The following is a 19069-nucleotide window of genomic DNA, read 5'->3' on the forward strand; positions in this document are numbered from 1 at the left end:
AAAAATATTGTTTGAAACGAAATTAAAAAAAAAAAAATTGTTATTAAACTAATAATTCTAATATATTCATATAGACATGACTTTTCAGATTTACCTACTTAAACGTTATTATCTTAACCATTGTTCTTTTATTCAATAATAATACATAACAGGATGTATTCTTATTCTATGCTAAAAATTTTTTGTTCGAAAAAATTTGCTCTGAAACATTATAAGACGCCTATGGTTACTTAAATTTTTTGAACAAAATTGAGTTTTAATATAATATAATAGCCTTGTAGAAGTGGACTCAGCTTGGTTGTAAACGTGCTTGTTACTGATACAACGTCGCTTCGGGATCGTGAGTTCTATTCCTGGTCAATGCAGATTTTTTTATAAAACTATGAGCACCGGAAAAAATTCCCATGCAACCTCCGTTGCTTTTGGGGTGGGTTTTTTCTTAGATTTTTTATTTTTTCAGACTATTTCCAGGGTTTTTTCTTTGCCCTACAGGTCTTCGGGATAGGGTAAATACGAAACGGTGTTAAGGATGTAGGTAGTGATCAGCGGATCCGATGCCAAATGCTGGACTGGATCACCGGCCTTACTGGTGAAAAGTAGTCCCTAAAATATGGGGCTTCTTCAGGGATGCTAATTAGCCTTGACCCACTGCTTTTGTCTGGCTTAACCGGCGAGAAGTGACCGTCCTGAAATACGGAGTCTTCGTTGATGAAATTGAGAAAAAGCTACACAGTGAAGAGTGGCCTCGAAGCACCATTGGTCCAGAGAGTTCCAGTTTAACCAGCACGGTGTATCACTGGAGATATTGCCACTGTTCCCATTGAATAACAAAGACATGATATTAATTAAGAAAATTGGATCGCTTTTACGGGGATGTGAAGGGGAGCACGTCTATGTGCATAAAGCGCCGTGACAAAGTCTGCTGTACTAATCAAGTCTAAAATTGTCCGCCCTCTTGATTACCAAAAATGCAAATGCAAAAATAAATCTTAAGTAATTATACCGTGAAATGATGGCAGTATATTAAGATTTGAAAATCACAAGAATAATAATATAGTGCCACTTATTATTTACGGAGATTTTGAGTGCATGTTAAAATCAGTGCAAAATAATGAACGAGCTGTACAACATCATAATCCTCTAAGAATAGGATCGTATGTGAAGAGTAGTTTTGATGGTACTGAATCAAGATATATGTGTTATAAATAAACATGTAAAGATAACGAAGATTCGGCTACATGGTTTGTAAAAAAAATAATCGATATTGCCTTAGAATTACAAAGCCTATATGATAATCCAGTACCTATGAAACCACTAAATGATAAGGAAGATTTTGACTTTTTTAATGTTGATAGATACCACAAATGTGAAAAAGCAATTTAGAATATGGACAAAGTTCATGACCATTGTCATTCAAGTGGAGAGTAAGGATTACATATTTTCCTTTAAAGATTAAACTTTGTTACTGACTTATTACTTTTTTACTTTTAAAATTTACTTTTTCTATTCAGATACAGAGGACCTGCTCATAACGATTGCAATCTAAAATATCGAGACTCCCAATCGATACCAATAGTTTTTCATAATTTTAGTGATGCACATTTATTCATAAAAGAACTAGTCAGTTGTTTTCCAGATCGAGTATGCGTCATACCTCAAACAAAAGAAAAGTGTATTTCTTTTACAAAAAACGTTGAAGGAGCAAGTTTCAACTTATACTTTATTGACTAGTTCTAATTCTTACCAACATCTCTAGAAAAGTGAGCATCTCACTTGGAGCAGCATATTATTTTAGAAAATGTTTTTAATCAAGATGATTGCTACTCTGTAGAACAAATCCAGTTTCTTAAGAGAAAAGGTGTATTCCCATACGATTATGTAACGTCACTAAAAAAATTCCAAGAAACAATGCTTCTACCAAAAGATCATTTTTGCATCAAATTATATAATACACACATAAATAAAGAGGATTACGTTCATGCACAAACTGTACGGAAAACTTTTAATATTAAAAATCTTGGATAATATTCTGATTTATACTTTAAAACTGATGTGCCTCTGTTATGTAAAGTTTTCGAAAACTTTAGGGATAATTGTTTCAAAGTATATCAATTAGATCATGCCTACTACTATACTACACCAGACTTCATATGGGATGCTATGTTAAAAAAACAAGTGTAAGTTTTCATACATACACATATAACTTATTTTTTACAACAAATTATAATACTAAACTTATAACTTACAAGACAATTTTTTATTTATAATTTTCTTACTTTTACAGATTTCGCTTGAACTTATTACAGACTTTCACATGTTTATATTTCTTGAAAAAGGTATAAGAGGGAAATAAGTAAATATTGTTACAAATAGTTGGAGGCAAATAATCAGTACATGGATGATTACGGAAAAGACAAAGTAGACAAATATATTATTTACTATGATATAAACAATTTGTATGGTTGGGTTATGACTCAACCATTACCCTGTAGTGGGTTCAGATGGGTTGAAAGTATCGAACAACTACCACATGACTCTTATAAACTTAGCAAAGATAGTGCCTACGGTTATATTTTAGAGGTAGATTTAGAATTTTCCATAGATCTTCACGATTTCCATAAAGATCTACCGTTCTGCTCATGAGCACATTTTAGCTTCAGGATCAAACCATAAAAAGTTGATGACTACATTAGGTAATATGCAGAAATATATTTTGCATACATTGACTTAAATAACAATAAACGGAAAACAGCTAAGAAAAAGTTTGAAAAAAAGCTTTTTAAATTATTTAATAATGAAATTTTTTGCAAGACGATGGAAAATCCGCGGAAAAGAGTAGATGTCAAACTTTTTAATCATTAGGAAGGACGTTATGGTGCTAGAGCCTACATTTCAAAATCAAATTTCCATAGCTGTGACATTTTTGATGAAAGTTTTGTAGCAGTTCAACTTTAACAAACAGAAGTTATGATGAGAAAGCCCATATACATTGAACTTAGTGTATTAGACTTATTAAAAACGCTTGTTTATCGCTTTCATTACGATAACATGATTTCTAAATTGCATAATAACTGCAAATTTTTAAACACTGACACAGTTTATTATACGAAATAACGAATCACAACATTTATAAATTAATGAAAACGGATATTCAAGAATTTCATACTTCTGATTACCCAGAAAACAAATTTAATATACCTCAGAAAAACGAAAAAATTTTAGAACTTATAAAAGACTAGTGTAATCGTAATATTGCAACAAAATTCGCAAGTCTAAGAATTAAGATGTATAGTATCCTCATGCAGGATCAAAGCATCATAAAAAAAGGGTGCTAAGACTAATACTGTAAAAACAACAATAAATTTTAACGATTACGATGGGTGTCTACGCGACTTTCACAAAAAAATTACACGAGAGCAAATAAGTATTAAATTCTGCCATCATCAAATCTATACCAAGAAACAAAACAAAATAGCTCTCAGCTCATATGATGATATAAGATACATTTTTACTACTTCTACTGATACATTACCTTGGTAACATTATCAGATAACGAAGGGAAAACAGAAAAATAGGAAAGGAGAAAAAAAATGTATGAGAAAGTTTTCATGGAATATATAATCACAAGGAGAGTAATAAAAACCAGTTCGTTTCAGAAAATTGATCTGAAGTTAGAGAAAGAACTATGCAACAACACGCTTCATCTCCACACAGTTTGAACCCAAATGACATGGAAGTGACTTATCAAACAAGGGCATTTAGGTCGCCTTACTCATTAGTACCTAGGAAGCTGTTGAAATAAGCGAACGGTCAAGGAGAATATAAAAATGAAGAAGAAGAAAGTAGAAATGATAAAATATAGGAAGTGAAGAAGACATGGATGGAAGCGCAGTAAAAATTTGCAAAGTGGTGGGGAGCTCTCCTTATAAGGAGCTGCTAAAACCATCTCAGATAAGTTCAGTAAGAAGCATCAATCAGGATCTACAAGCAACGGTAATTTCAGCTGTTAAGGTGAAGAGCTTGCTGAATCAAAGTCACAGAAAGATGATAAATTATTTTTATTACTTTTCTTCTTTTACTATCATATTCTTTTTAAAAATGTAGTTTTTAAACAAATAAAATAAATAAATGAATCTTTAAAAAAAATTTTAGTAATTTTTTTTTTTTTATCATTGCAGATGGCAGATTGAGCAGAACTTAACCAGCTGGCCAGAGGAAGTTTTCTTTCAACACAAAAAGTCAGCGAAATGACGATTAGTAAATCTTTTATGGTCACAAAACTTAAAAAAGTTAAAACAAAATGCGGTGAAAAAGTTGTAGAAGCATTAAAGGATAAACTCCAAATATTCTTGCCAGATCACGTCTTGAAAAATTTAGTAACGAATGAAGTTAGATTCAATAATTTGGAAGATTTAGTTAATAAAATAAAGTCATTTGGTAACTTCAATGGTACATATCTTGAATTTTGTTGAAAAACTTTTTTGTTATTAATTCATTACATATGAAAAACTATAAATATTTTATAAATTTAATATGTTTTTTTTTTTAATTGAATAGTTAAAAAAAAAATAAAAGTCTTGTCATAATGAAAACACAACTCATACTACTTTCAACTGTTATTTATTTTTTACATAATATAATTATTTTTCATTCATCAACTTTTTTATCTTATTTAGATAACATCATTTTTGTTGATTCAACTATTATGAGTGTTGTCAAAACCAAGCCATTTAATAAGAAATTTTATTTCCTCGTAGTAGAAGGATTTTTTCTACAAGGTAGGTATCAGGATACTTAGTCTTCTGCAGCTCCGGCTTGTAGAAGCCTCTAGAGATTGGCTGCTTTTGGTAATCTCTCGAATGATAAATTGTCGGTTTCGTAGTTGTCACTCTCACAATAGTTAATACATTAATCGACCAACTAGATGTATACCTCTTTTCAAAAACTTGCTTAGAATCACTTACTCGAACTTTATCACCCACTTAAAATCGTTCGGTGTTTGTGATTATTTTATGCTGTAATTAACTCGGGTAAAATATCAATACACTCATTATAACTACTACGATAGCTAAATTTTTTTCACACATCATGTTTTAGAGTGTAAATAAATCTCTCACATATCGATGCTTTAAGATTACTATTAGTAAAGTATAAATTAATTTTATACTTTTGCATAAGACTTTGAAAATTTGAGTTGTAAAATTATTTCCCATTATCAGTTTGTAGATTTTTGGTACTCGTCCTCTAATTAATATAGATCTCATAGGTACCGTTACATTTACACGAGTTTTATTTTTTACTGGCACAGCCCATGCATACTTCGAAAATATGTCGATGACAGTAAGCATATATATCTATAGCCTTTTTTCTAACGGGCATATGGTTGCATCTCAACCAGATCTGCTTGCCAAGTCTCATCCAAGCCACGCACGTTGAATTTTTGGCGAGGATAGTTACGTCTAGCGGGCTTCTAAGGTTCCTCAACAACTCCCTCAACGTTTAAAGTTTCTAGATTAACAGTTGCTGTCAAACCCGAATAAATGAGAATTCTTTTTCCAAGTTGTCCGTAAAAATTCGAATACTGTCAATTTTTTCAACAATAATTTGAAGTTTCTTATCCAAATAAGCATAATTCACTGCATCCTGAAGCTATTTTGCAACATTGCACAATCTTTTGTTATTTAAATCATACTGGCCATCTGAAGTAAGTTCATATCTAATGTCCGGAGGGCCTCGAACGCTACCACCCTCAATTTTATTCAACTTACGTCCGAATACGTCAACACTCATGCTGATACTGAAGTCAAGATTGATTATTAGCTTAATGTGTAATACCACCATCTCGCAACTCCTCGATGATAAAATCAATTTTATTTGTTTGGCTAGGGTTACCAGCTGATCTCTCAGCAATTAACAATCGAAGTCATTGGGATCATCCCAATGTACATAGTCTGTCTGCATATTTAAACGTGCAATTTTTGATTGTGGTAATGCACCACCTCGTTTTTTTGTAATAATTATATCAAATATTGGTCCAATTACTTTATCAAATTTCATACTATTTTGATTTCGTATACTTTCATTTTTGTTAAATTTTTTTCACGAACGCTCGAAGTTTCCAAAAGAAGATGATAATTTAGTAAATCATCAATCATGACAAGATTTATGTCAAAATGTTTTTTAATTCACAGTTCTATTAATCCAATTATTCTAGGAAATGTTTTCTTATTTATTTGAATTTGATTATTATCAAAACTTACTTTTGAATTACCAAGCATGCAAACTCCGTTCTCTTTTCGTACACTATAAATTTAATGTAATTGGTCTATTTTTTTTTATCTAATATTTGAAAATACAAATTGACGTCATTAGGTAAATTATGTTCAGAGTCATCATACTTAACTACTTTGGCGTAGCCTTCTAAAGCACTATCCGGAGAAACATTAACGTAATTAGTGCTATGACTCATAGGTGTTTAAGACGTTAAAGTTTGGAAAGAATGCTTGGATAAATTGGTAGTACCATCACTAGAAACTTCAGTATCACTATCATAAATAATGGATGACTGTAACAGTGGAGATTTATGAGCATATCGCTTTCTTTTTTGTATGCGTTTATCTAACTTCTTTTGACCAACTGAGGGTATATACTTATGAAAAGTAATATTTCTCTTGCTTTCTTTATTGATTTCTTGAAGAGGATCGGTGATTGATTTAAATGTTCCGCTGATGGACTTATTGAAATTGATCTTTCATTTTTTAACAATCGTTGCTTATGCCTTATAGCTTCTCTAGACTTTTTAATCTGTTGAAGAACTTCTTTTTCCCGACGAAATTAGGACATGTTGCTTGTTTACTAAGTATAAAAAGACTAAAATAATTTTAAGATGTGTGTGTGTGTGTGTTATATTAATGCGAAACAATCAAACCCTTTCCTATATCTACCCCCCTTAACATCTCTATTCTTATCTATCACGGTAAATCCATTTTTTTTGTCTTTTCAATATTTTATACGTAAGTTTTGAAATTCTACAAAAGACATGTCTGTATTTACATGATCATGATAAATGTGTTTAAAATTCATATCATGATGTCTGAATATTGCCAACAGATTGACAGTTTCTCGAAACAAATATTTTGGAACTTGTGCGTAAGATTGACACGGATAAAAACAATCAACATCTCTGTGTCTTCCCATACAAAAAAATGCTTTAACATTGTCTTGCTTTGCACATGCTACATCGTCAAAAAGTATAATAGAATTAGGAAGTGCTTTGTCTAGCGCTAATACAACTTCAAGCTCACTAAATGGAAAAGATCGAATTTCCTTAACAGGTTCTTATAGGTCCTTCAAAAACTTGTATTTTGGTTGATTCAATGATTTTGAGTAAATACATACATTTTCAAATCTTAATCCATTAGGATAAGTTATTAAACTACGTAAGCTGCTTGTCTTCCCGCAGTTTAAAGGGCCACAAAAAACAGCTCTAACAGTGTCAGGGAGTAGATCTCCATGCCGTTTTATTTTTTTCTCTTGGTTAATACGATTGGGTAATAAGTAACCTAGTGTGTGTAGAGCTACACACACTAGGTTATCGATAATGTGGCCTGAGAACCAAGTTGTTTAAAAGACTGCTCGTGGTGATCCTGGCATCAATCCTCTGGATAAAGCTTGGAAGCAGCATGATATAGCGTATCCTATAAATTTTGAAGATATTACGACTAGAAACGTAGCAGACAAGGTTCTTGCAGAAAGTGTTTGGCGATGCTTTAAAGTAAAAGATTCAAGTATTGGTGAGAAGGCTGCTGCTTTTGCTGTAACTGGTGTAATGAAAGCAAAATCAAAACTCAAAATGGGCTTATCTAAGAATAAGATGAAAAAAATTGCTTAGAAAATAGTTGGAAAAGTAATTACTTTAAAAAAACTAATTCAATGTACTAATTAGTCTATAGTTCAAAGTAAATGTGCTCGCAAAGTTATAAATTCGGCTTTTAAAGGGGCTCAAGACGCTACAAAAAAAGCTGGTGGTAAAAAAAAAGTTATAATACCTTGTATACTACCTATACCTCTAAAAATTTTAGCGGTATATTTAAGGCAATCAATGAAGCCAAACAAGCTAAAAAACAGCTCGAAGAAAGTGTGAGGCATAATGGAGAAATGAAAGCTATTTTGTTTGGTAAGGTCTTTTTTTAAAACCTTATAAAGAAATATTGGGCCTCTACTTGAAACCATAACATGGGTTAAAAAAAAAAAAAATTTTAAAGTAAAACTATCCAATGGAGCGCTAACAAATCAAGATATTATGAAATACGCGCAAATTTTGAAAATTCCACATTTTCAAGGGGTGTACATGAGGAATAATATGCCATCTAGTGGTCCACTTAAGAATGAAATAGCCGTTGTTAATGTCGATGATAAAAACAGCCCCGGAATTCACAGGGTTGCCTACAGAAAACGCGGGAATGATGTTACATATTTTAATAGTTTGATGATCTTCAACCACTTTTAGATTAAATTTTATATCTCAAAGTTGATTATGTTAGGTACAATTACGAAAGATATCAAGAGTTTAATACATATAACTGTAGTCACCTATGTCTCAGATTTTCATCTAAGTACCTTAACCGCAAATCTATATAAGCTATAAATATACGTCAAGTTATCATTTATTTGTTAACCGTCATAGGAGAAACATTCACTTTCAGTTTGACTGGTTCGTCGTGCGTTCTCGAAGCACAGTATTGTCTTTCGATTGAACTTTCACCCCATAGAAATTATGTTCTTGCATTAGTAGAACTACTTACGTTTAATTCTATACGTAACATTCACGAGGGTAATGATAAACTTTACGTGGGTGATGAGATAATTACTTCACCAACATATAGTTATGAAATCAAAGTCATAAAAACGTATCTTATTAATCAACTCACATCAAAAAATATCTCAATAAGTTTAAGGCCAAACAATAATATGCTTTGCAGCTTAATCAAGTGCAGTCATCCGATTGATTTTCGACTACATGACTCACTAGGGTCAGTATTGGATTTCACAAAAAGTATGCTTAGATCAGACGTAACTCATGAGTCGGATCAGCCCGTAGCAATACTTTAAATAAATGCACTTGAATGCAACAAAACCACTAGAGCATATAATAATTAACATAAAGTTCATACGATTAACGAATTTTTTCCTACAGTTCCACCAGGCTATAAAATCATTAAAGTTTCATCACAGATAATTTGCTTACCTGTTGAAGTGAAGACTATAGATTATCTTCAAGTGCGTATTGTTGATCAGGATAGAAATTTGGTAAATTTTTGAGGAGAAGTTATAACAATAAGACTTCACATCAAACAATCGAATTAAATATGGGTATTATTTATAATGTGCCGAAAATTGGGAGAGAATATATGAGCAAGCCAACATGGGGAAAAACAATTAGTCGTCAACGATCAAACAAAGCATTAACACATCAAAATGCACAGTTCCTGAAGAGCCTAGGTTTCAAGATAATCGTTGGCAAAAATTTATCTGCACATTTTCCTGCTGCTTTCAAGATGGAAGAAATTCTAAACATTCAGTCGAGTGTCACATTTAAGTCCATTTCACACTATAAAATTCATGCCCATACATTTCATCAGCGTTTAATAATAGCGATGAAATTCTTATTTTGATTCAACATCAAGATTTATGTCTGTTACCTTCGCACAGTGCTCTACATATTTGAGGAAGGCTCACATTGACCAATGATGCTGTAATTACACGAACTGCATTTTTTAGTAATGCTATTGGTCATTTATGTAAAAAAATACGATACGAACTTAATGGCATTGAAATAGATAAGTGCAAAAATTTTGGCATAACAACATTGATAAAGGGTTGGGTGTCACACTATCCCACTCACAGTTCAATGCTAGAAAACGTTGGCTGGTCAGATATTGCAGAGACAAGCAAACTGATAAATGATGCAGGTTGTTTTGACGTTTTCATACCTCTGAGTATGATACTAAGCTTTACTGAAGACTATCGTAAAGTTGTTGTAAACGCAAAGCATGAATTTATTCTCACAAGATCGAGAAATAACTTAAATGGAGTCATACAAAAGCTGTAGATGATGCTTACGAGGATTTTAAAATTTCATTGATCCGTATAGTGTGGCTCATGCCTTATCTCAATGCGCCAGACTGGCGAAAAATTCGCCTGCTTGATGTTATTTCACAAAACCGACCTATTTCTATGAGTTTTTGTAATTGGGAGCTGTATGAGTATTTTTTTCTCCTATCAATTTCAAAATACGTTTGGAGTGTCAAAACATTAAATCAGCTTGAAAACCAGCCCTTCGTCATTTTGGGGTTTCAAACAAATCGTAAAGGTCAAAAAGCAATGAATGCTAGCCACTTTTATCATTGTAGTATAAGTAATGTTAAATTATTCCTCAATTTACAGGCAATTCCTACGGCAATCTCAATCTCAATCTCAATATTGCGAACAATCAGTTTGCATTACTCTGCAGTATATATCCAAATTTTTAAAATTTATACTATGGTAAAGAAATAGAACCTATGTTTGTGTAAAAAAGATTTTATAAAAGATATTATTACACACATGCCCCTCATCGTTTTTCGTTGGTCAATGTGTGTTTGGAATTTGAGTCAAAAGATAATTTCCCGCAAGCAACAGCTGCATATTGTCTAATTTTACACGATCGTATAGTTGAATATATTCCTGTGAGTGGAGACGTGAAAAAACTTGTCTAGACTTGTCTGGGAATTAAAATACTTGAACATGAGTCATTTAAATTAGTCTTTATCGTGATGGAGTACGTAGTAGACATGCAGGGCTTCAAGAAGCCTGGTAATGATTATGTGTTAAAAGAGTTGGCAATTCTTTCGCTTAATGAAAATGTTGAGCCTTATTTTTTTCCTTCAAGCCACCATTTTCTTGGCGTAAATTCAGTGATAAATACAAACAATTGAATTTATGGCTTGAACTTAAATATCATGGACTAGATTGGCAGTCAGGTGATATAAACTACGTAGAAATTGGTAACGAGCTTCGGGAGAATCTTAAAGATACTTCAAATATTTTTGTGATCAGTAAGATAAAAAAAAACATAGCTCGAGTGATTTAACTTTTAGGTTGCTGATATGTCAGACCATCCACCATTTGAGCTACCATCTTTGGCAAGCACATGCTCACATTATAGTGGTTCGTATGAATCTATGTGTACCATTCACAATGTTAAGAGAATAAGAAAATTGCATTTTTAAATGAAATGGGAAGATATCACTAGCTCTGATAAAGAGAAGTTATAAATAGTGGTTGCTCAACATATTTCCCTCAGTTCTTCGCAATGTGGAAAAGTGGTAAGAGCGGCAGCAAAGAGGAAAAGAAACCCATCGTCAACAGCTAAGACAAGGAGAAGAAAAATAAATCGTTGTTCTCATTTTTGATAGATACTCATCGAATGAAAAATTTTTTTCTGAAAATAAAGGTTATGAAAGAGTGTAGTAGTTTTAAAATCATGGATTGCATCATAGATATTCAAGGCTTTAGCGGTGTGGATGAAAATTACATACCGAAAAAAGTTGCAGTGGTATCATTACAAGGGAACATTTTTGGGCATTGGATGATCAAGCCACCTTGCGGTTACAATGAACTATCGCACAATGTGAAATTATATAATAATCATCAGACGCTGGACGTGCATGGTATTGAGTGGTATGATGGTGGCATTACAATAAATGATTTAAAGTATCACCTTGCTACTCTTGCTAAAAATCGAAAAAGAGCTTATGTGTGTGGTAGTGCTAAAGCCAAGTACGTTAGTTCATTCTTAGCACGTGAAGTTTATAATTTATCAACAATTTGTCCTTCCTTGGAAGAAATTGAGGATAACTCTTCACCCATATGTCTTACACATGCACAACAGCAAAGAATGGTAAATAAAGGATTTGAAGGAAACGCATCTTTGGGGTCCAATTTATGGGATGTAAAATTTGTCCACACCCAGATAAGTAGATATACTCAGAACTTGAAATGTAGAGAAAAATCCTGCAAAACTTACATGCGAAGCCTTCGCATCATGCTCAGCTGGTAGTCCTTTCCATCGACGGCATCATCATTTTTGAAGAAAGGAAAGCAGTTAGTGATTTCGAGGCGTCCGTTGACGTTGAGACCAAGAAGCGCACCATGTGCCACTTCCATGTTGCTCGACGACTCCTCGTGACAGTGTTTCACCATCTTCATGACGACAAGGCCGTCGCACTGCACATAATTTATGCGTGGTTCCATCTCCTGAACGCGCCTTTGCCTATTTTCTCGCGACATTTCTCGTCCTTGCAATTATTGAATACCTTTTCGTAAAACCAAACTAACACGAAAACTGATCAGAGTATCAGAGTTTGTCGGGAATGTTTGAATTCTGTCTGAATTATCTGACTTGTATCCCTAACCACAATTTACTTCGGGGTGAAAGGAGAGAGAAAGAGCCAAAGAGGAGCGACAGTAGCGACACAGCGACAGCGACTGCACTGACAAACAAAACGGACACCCGCCGCCTAGCGGCAAATTCAAACGTTCTTAGACCAATTCTAAAACCAATCAACTTAAATTCAAGCTCTTATGACTTATGACCCTTAACTTAATCCTTACCCCAAGTACTTTAACCCCATATCCCTGTACTCTTAAGCCCTTAAACCAAACGACTCGAACTGTGGAGTTAAATTTGTTAATAATTTCATTTTTTTACTAACAATAAAAGAGCTAATCATCACAAAAAAAAAAAAATAAATAACTTATAAATCATTTGAATAATCTTTGTAGGTTGAAAAAAAATATTGATTATTGAAGTAACTTGGTTTTCCTATTAATAAAAGTTATTAAAAAATAAAATTTCTCGTTTTGAAGCGCTTAAGCTTCTTTTATTCCAAGTGCTTTTACCCTAGACAATGATCTAGGACAAAGAAGATCATAATTCAATTTTTTTTTAATAAGAATATGTCTATAAAATTATGGCAAACTAATATTTCAATGACTTGCATATTTTAAGATCACTCTTCTAAAATAGTTCACTGGACTTATAAGTTACTTATCCTTGTACAATTTAACTTCAGTAGTTGTAAAAGTTTTAAAGTTGTGACACTCGAAGTTGTTCTTAGCACTTTTTGCATTAAAATTGTAGTGAAATAAGCACTCTTAAGTGCTTAAACAAAATAACCCTGGATGTGGAGTTTAATTGGTTAATAATTAATATCAACTATAAAAGGGTTACTTATCTTAAGAAAAGGAAATAACTTGTACACCATTTTCATAGTTTACCCTTAAAAAAGTTGTTGTTTAGAACGCTTCAAAGCAAAAACAAGCAACATAATTTTCTATGCAATTCCAACGTAATAAACTGATGCGTTCAGTTATATCAGTTGATTATAATAAACTACTAATCACTTTAACAAACAGCGATTCTGTGTATTACATAAAGTGTACTTACTGAAAGAACAGTTTATCAAGACTTTATCTTCAAAAACCTCGACGTATGATAGTGATGAGTGTTATAGTGCATACAAACATTATGAATTAGAGAAAAAAAATCCAGACTGGTTTATTGGTAAAGATGTTGATTGTGCAGTAAAATGTTAGAAATAATCTATAAAATTTTTACTTTTTCTTGTTGAAGTAAAGTTATAATCAATAATTGTTATAAGCACATTATGGTCTTGTTTAAATTACCTATATGCAACCTTTTCTTGTTACTTGCTTAATTGAAAATTATTAAAAAAAAAAATAAAGTTAATTTATAAATTAAAACAAAAAAATTAAAAGTTCAAGTCTTCAACAGATCAACATGAAAGGGATAAGAGTGAGAAGAGAGAGCTCATGCACGTTGTGTTTTAATCCACAAATCTTACATCGGAGCTAGAGACAAAAAATAACTTATTCACGTAGTTTACCCGTCCACCGTTCCCTAGAGATGTTGTACAACACCACGAGCAGTCGTCGAGCTCTTGCACTATCCCTCTCCCCCCATCACCATGGTCAAACGCACTCTTACAACAGCACGAGCTCCCCATCCCCCTTACCACCCTAGGAGGGTTTAGTCCAGAACCAGCCTAGCCTATCTACTAATAATTGTTAATGTTCAGTGCGTCAAATCTTGCACTCGTACAGTTCAACGTTTCATGGAAGTCTAGAACATCAAAAATTACAGTGTGGCACTCGCAGATATGTAGTGTCACACTTCGATCCTTTACAAAGGTATTTAAGTTTAAATCTTGTTGTGGTACTCTGCATATTTTAAACAATATTACTACTGTACGTACGTGAAATTTTGCGATTCAAAAACTTGTGGTCTGGTACATTAAAATTTTTTTTAGAACGCACGAGTATTTGATTGGTGGTAGTAACAGCGGTGTTGGTGAGCACATGGCAAAATCCTTAAGCCTTGAACTGTTTGTAAAGCTTTTTATTTTAATATCCATACATTATCAGTGCACGGTCAGCAGCTAAGATAGAATTTCTAGTTATATTCCACAAAAGCAGAAATCTACGTTACTAATAAGGAAGGTCTATACCTTCGCAAGTGGAACTTTGCTTGCCCGCTCATACCTCCCAACATGAAGTGCAGATAAAAGTTTTCCTGGTCAGCTATACTTGAAAAAGTATTAGATGACAGCAAATGACAACGAATTGCTGATGGTACGGAAACGTCCATAGACTTTTATCTTTTAAGTATTGCATAAATCATGTTTAAAAATTCATAAACTCACCTTCTGGAGTAGAAGTTACACTGGAAAAATGTTGGGCACGAAGCGCCCCCTAAGAAGCAGTTGACAAGACGCCGCCACCTGCAATACCACAGCTCGCCCGTTTTGAGCGCGCAGCTCGCCAGCTGTGGGCGCGTGGCGTGCCCTACACGCCAGGCGGTCAACGCGATCGAACGTAGGGCGTGCAACGTCCCCACCAAAGCAGTCGATAACGCGCCGCAACCTGTAATCATGCAGCTTACCCGTTTCAGGCGCACTACAGATAACGTAAACGTGTATCAGCAGACTACAAGCCATTACTACTATGCAGTAAAGTAAATTCATCAAAAATAAAAATACACAAATGTGTAACACAAATATCTCACATGTTGTATTCACTTAAATATCAACATGCATGTGCAGCTTGCCTGTTTGCAGCTCTATACTCTACATACAGATCGCACGATAGTGTTGACGAACCGTTACATGCGTGTTTTTTGTTACCTTCATCATGTATGGAAAGCACATCTATATAATAATTTGCTTGATCGTTTTTTTTTTTCGAGCTTAGTGTTGAGGTAAGTGTAGTTCAAACATTATGTCCTAAGTCTGCAGCACGTTAGAGATAAAAAGGCGAGTCATTAATTTTTCTTTGGTCATATCTGATTATTATGCCTGATCATCATAGCACATCAGTTTGATCGTATTTATGCTAGTTAGCACTATGTACACTAGTACAAGTAGATGGAGTAAACTATGTTTGAGCACCTTATTGTTTATTACTACTTTTTCTTAAATGTATTTAATACAAAATTTGCTTAGACCTCACTATTTTGTTACTAAAGCAAAATTTTTTATCCAACTTTTTTTCATGCAGAGTGTTTTAACACGTATTGACTTATTTATGCATTTTCAAAATTACGCAATATTCAGGTAAGTACATATATGTGTCAATATATATGCATGCTGATATTTAAGTGAATACAACATGTATGATATTTGTGTTACACATTTGTGTACTTTTATTTTTGATGAATTTACTTTACTGCATAGTAGTAATGGCTTGTAGTCTGCTGATACACGTTTACGTTGTCTGTAGTGCGCCTGAAACGGGTAAGCTGTATGATTACAGGTCGTGGCGCGTTATCGACTGCTTTAGTGGGGACGTTGCACGCCCTACGTTCGATCGCGTTGTCCGCCTGGCGTGTAGGGCACGCCACGCGCCCACAGCTAGCGAGCTGCATGCTCAAAACGGGCGAGCTATGGTATTACAGGTGGCGGCGTCTTGTGAACTGCTTCTTAGGGGGCGCTGCGTGCCTAAAATTTTTCCAGTGTACTAGCTAAAATAAAAGTTATAAGGCAAGCATGTGTTTTAGAATTCTATTTACAGCAGCTGCTTATTATTTAAAGTAAACGTAAGATTTAACTTTCAATTATTTTTTAATTATTAGTTACTAAGAATTGAATATATTTATTACCAAGTGCTCATTGACTAATTTTTTTGAACGACCATAAGTTGGAATTTCCCTATTTTGTATACAGTTTTTGACTCATATTTGCCACAAATGCGAAGACTGGATGTTTCTAGTAACGGCTATCTATTAACTCTTCTTTTAAGAATTAAAATACATGATAATGTTTAGTTTCTTGCTGAACTATAAGGTAATATCAACAACCATTAATCCATAATTTTGTTTATTAACTACGTGTAAGACTAAGGAAAAATTATGATGCATCAAAAAGATCTATGCTTAGGTATAATGAAGTATTTCAATTTATAAAAAGATGTTAAAAAAAATTAATTCAAATCATGATATTTTTTACATCTATTAAAGCAAAAACTTTTTTATAAATATATCTAGTGTTGACATAATTTACTAGATAAGATTTCAACCAAATTCTTTTTTTTTTTTTTTAAATTCATATACAATAGGGTACAAATACTGTTTCTGAATCATTGATAATCATTATTCTTCATTAGTTCTTTAAGAAGACGACTTCAAAAAAGCAACAGCAGGCCCAATCCTGGTTTAAAACCATCTAAATAGAATTAAGACAGCTGAAGAGTCAAGAAAGCTGGCTAGATTTTCTAACTTAACTACTTTGCGTGACCTTTGAACGTTTTGGATAATACGAATTTATTTTAATTGCAAGTCGTATTTACTTATCTAATAAGTTACTTTTCTACGTTTGGCAAAGAAAATGTTTTTAGCACGTTGTATTGCTTAGTTTTTAGAATTTTGGCGTTATCTATAATGATTTTATACTTTTTTTTTAGCATTTTTCCCAATTAACAGTGTAATGATTTTTTTTAGCATGGATTCTTCAGGTAACTAAAAATTTAATCTTAATCAATTTTAGATTAAATAAAAAATACTGACATGCACTAGAGGCTCAACACTTCGAGTTCTCTATTAGTCTACTCCACTGTATATAGTTCACAGCAGTTCTCTCTGATTTTCTGTTTGTACTTAGTAAGACAAAATAAAGATGGAAGATGTTGAAGTACTGGAGAAAATCCAGGAGGACGAAAGAGGAGTAAAGAGAAGTAGAGAGGAATTAAGAGGACTAAAGAGGAGTCAATTATTATCAAAGTGAAAAGTCATCGAAAATGAGATCAAATTTTATCTAAACATAGAAATTTATAGTCACAAAACCAGTTTCACATTTTTTTAACTTTTAATTATTTTAATCCGAAGAAAATAATACCTTATAACCCATTGCTTCAATAAGTAAGGGGCTACGTATTATAAAAAAACAATGAATGCACTTATAGCGCATGTGACCAATTGCCATATTAAATATTAAAGACATATTTTAACATTTAATAATCAAGTATTAAGCGCTATAAAACTAATGCAAATGTATTGAGAGAATTTTTATTTTTATTAAAAATTACTAAAAAAAAAAAAAAAAAGATGAAAGAAGGTCTTGAAATTGCCATTATCGGTTTCGAAACTACAAACCCAACGATCTGAGGTCACTTACCAAACACAAAAGAGGGAGTGACAGTTATTTACATTTATTAATCGTACGTTGACTTATCATATCCTGATGATTTTCATAATAAGATTTTATTTTAATTCAACATGATCAAAGCACTACTCAATTGTTCAATAAATAAGTTTTCCTAGTTTGATAAGAAAAAGCTTCAAAGTACGTTGTATTGTTAAGTTTTTGTAGCTTCAGCTAACTCAATGGTATTTTTGAGTTTCCTTTAGCATTTGGCTAAGGAAATAGATAAACTATATTTATAAGTAGGATTTCTGTATACAGTTTTTGACTCATATTTGCCACAAATGCGAAGACTGGATGTTTCTAGTAACGGCTATCTATTAACTCTTCTTTTAAGAATTAAAATACATGATAATGTTTAGTTTCTTGCTGAACTATAAGGTAATATCAACAACCATTAATCCATAATTTTGTTTATTAACTACGTGTAGATCACTGAGAACAAATAAAATTTAGTTTATTTTGATAAAAACAAAAAATATTTGACTGTAAGCATGTTGAGTCACTGGTGACTGATACCTTGTGGTTGTTTTTACATTGAAACTGATGATAAATTCAGATATGTATGCATATTAGGTCACTGAGGATTGACTGCTAAGATTAAAGTTTATATATTTAATAAATAAAAGTATAAAAGTTGAGCATAAAGTTTCTGCGTTAAATTTTTGTGAAACCTTTATCTTTTTGTTCTAGCCTTCTGAAATTTGTGAATTATTGATAATTTTTTAAAAATAAATCAATTTTATATCTATTCTGTGTAAAAATATTTTTTCCAGCAACACATCATTTTTAACTAATCATGTACAAAAAAAATTTACATTTATTTTTGAAAAACCAATGATTTTCAAACGTTTTAATGTAGTATTTGCATCGATTACGTTTGTAAGAGGCTGCGTATTATGAAAAAAATTATAATGATAGCACGCTAACAGTGTATCCAATCAATTAGTATATACACTCCGCACCAAAAAAGCTGAAGAAAAAATAGGAAATACTAGTCATAACAAACCAATTAAATGTCGCATTCATATGTATTTAAATAAAGAATTTTTCAAAAATAAAAACGCTATAAGAAAAATAATGGTAATTTCCGTCGGATTTTTGTCATCGTTTCCGGGGATATTTAGCGGCTTACGGGATCTGCAAAGCATGACCCGAGGGCCTTAAGGGAGCCGCGGAGCGATAGTGCTCACGTGGCGAATCCTATTTTTCCTACCGAGAGCACACCAGCCTCTTAAAAACACCCGAGGTAGGAAATGGTAGCTTTCGGTGGCGCATGTCGCTTGTAGTTTAGTCGAAGTGACTTTTAGGTG

This window comes from Copidosoma floridanum, unplaced genomic scaffold (assembly GCF_036245765.1).
Source record: "Copidosoma floridanum isolate Cflo_tuat_1 unplaced genomic scaffold, Cflo_Japanese_pri ptg000020l, whole genome shotgun sequence".
Taxonomy (NCBI): domain Eukaryota; kingdom Metazoa; phylum Arthropoda; class Insecta; order Hymenoptera; family Encyrtidae; genus Copidosoma; species Copidosoma floridanum.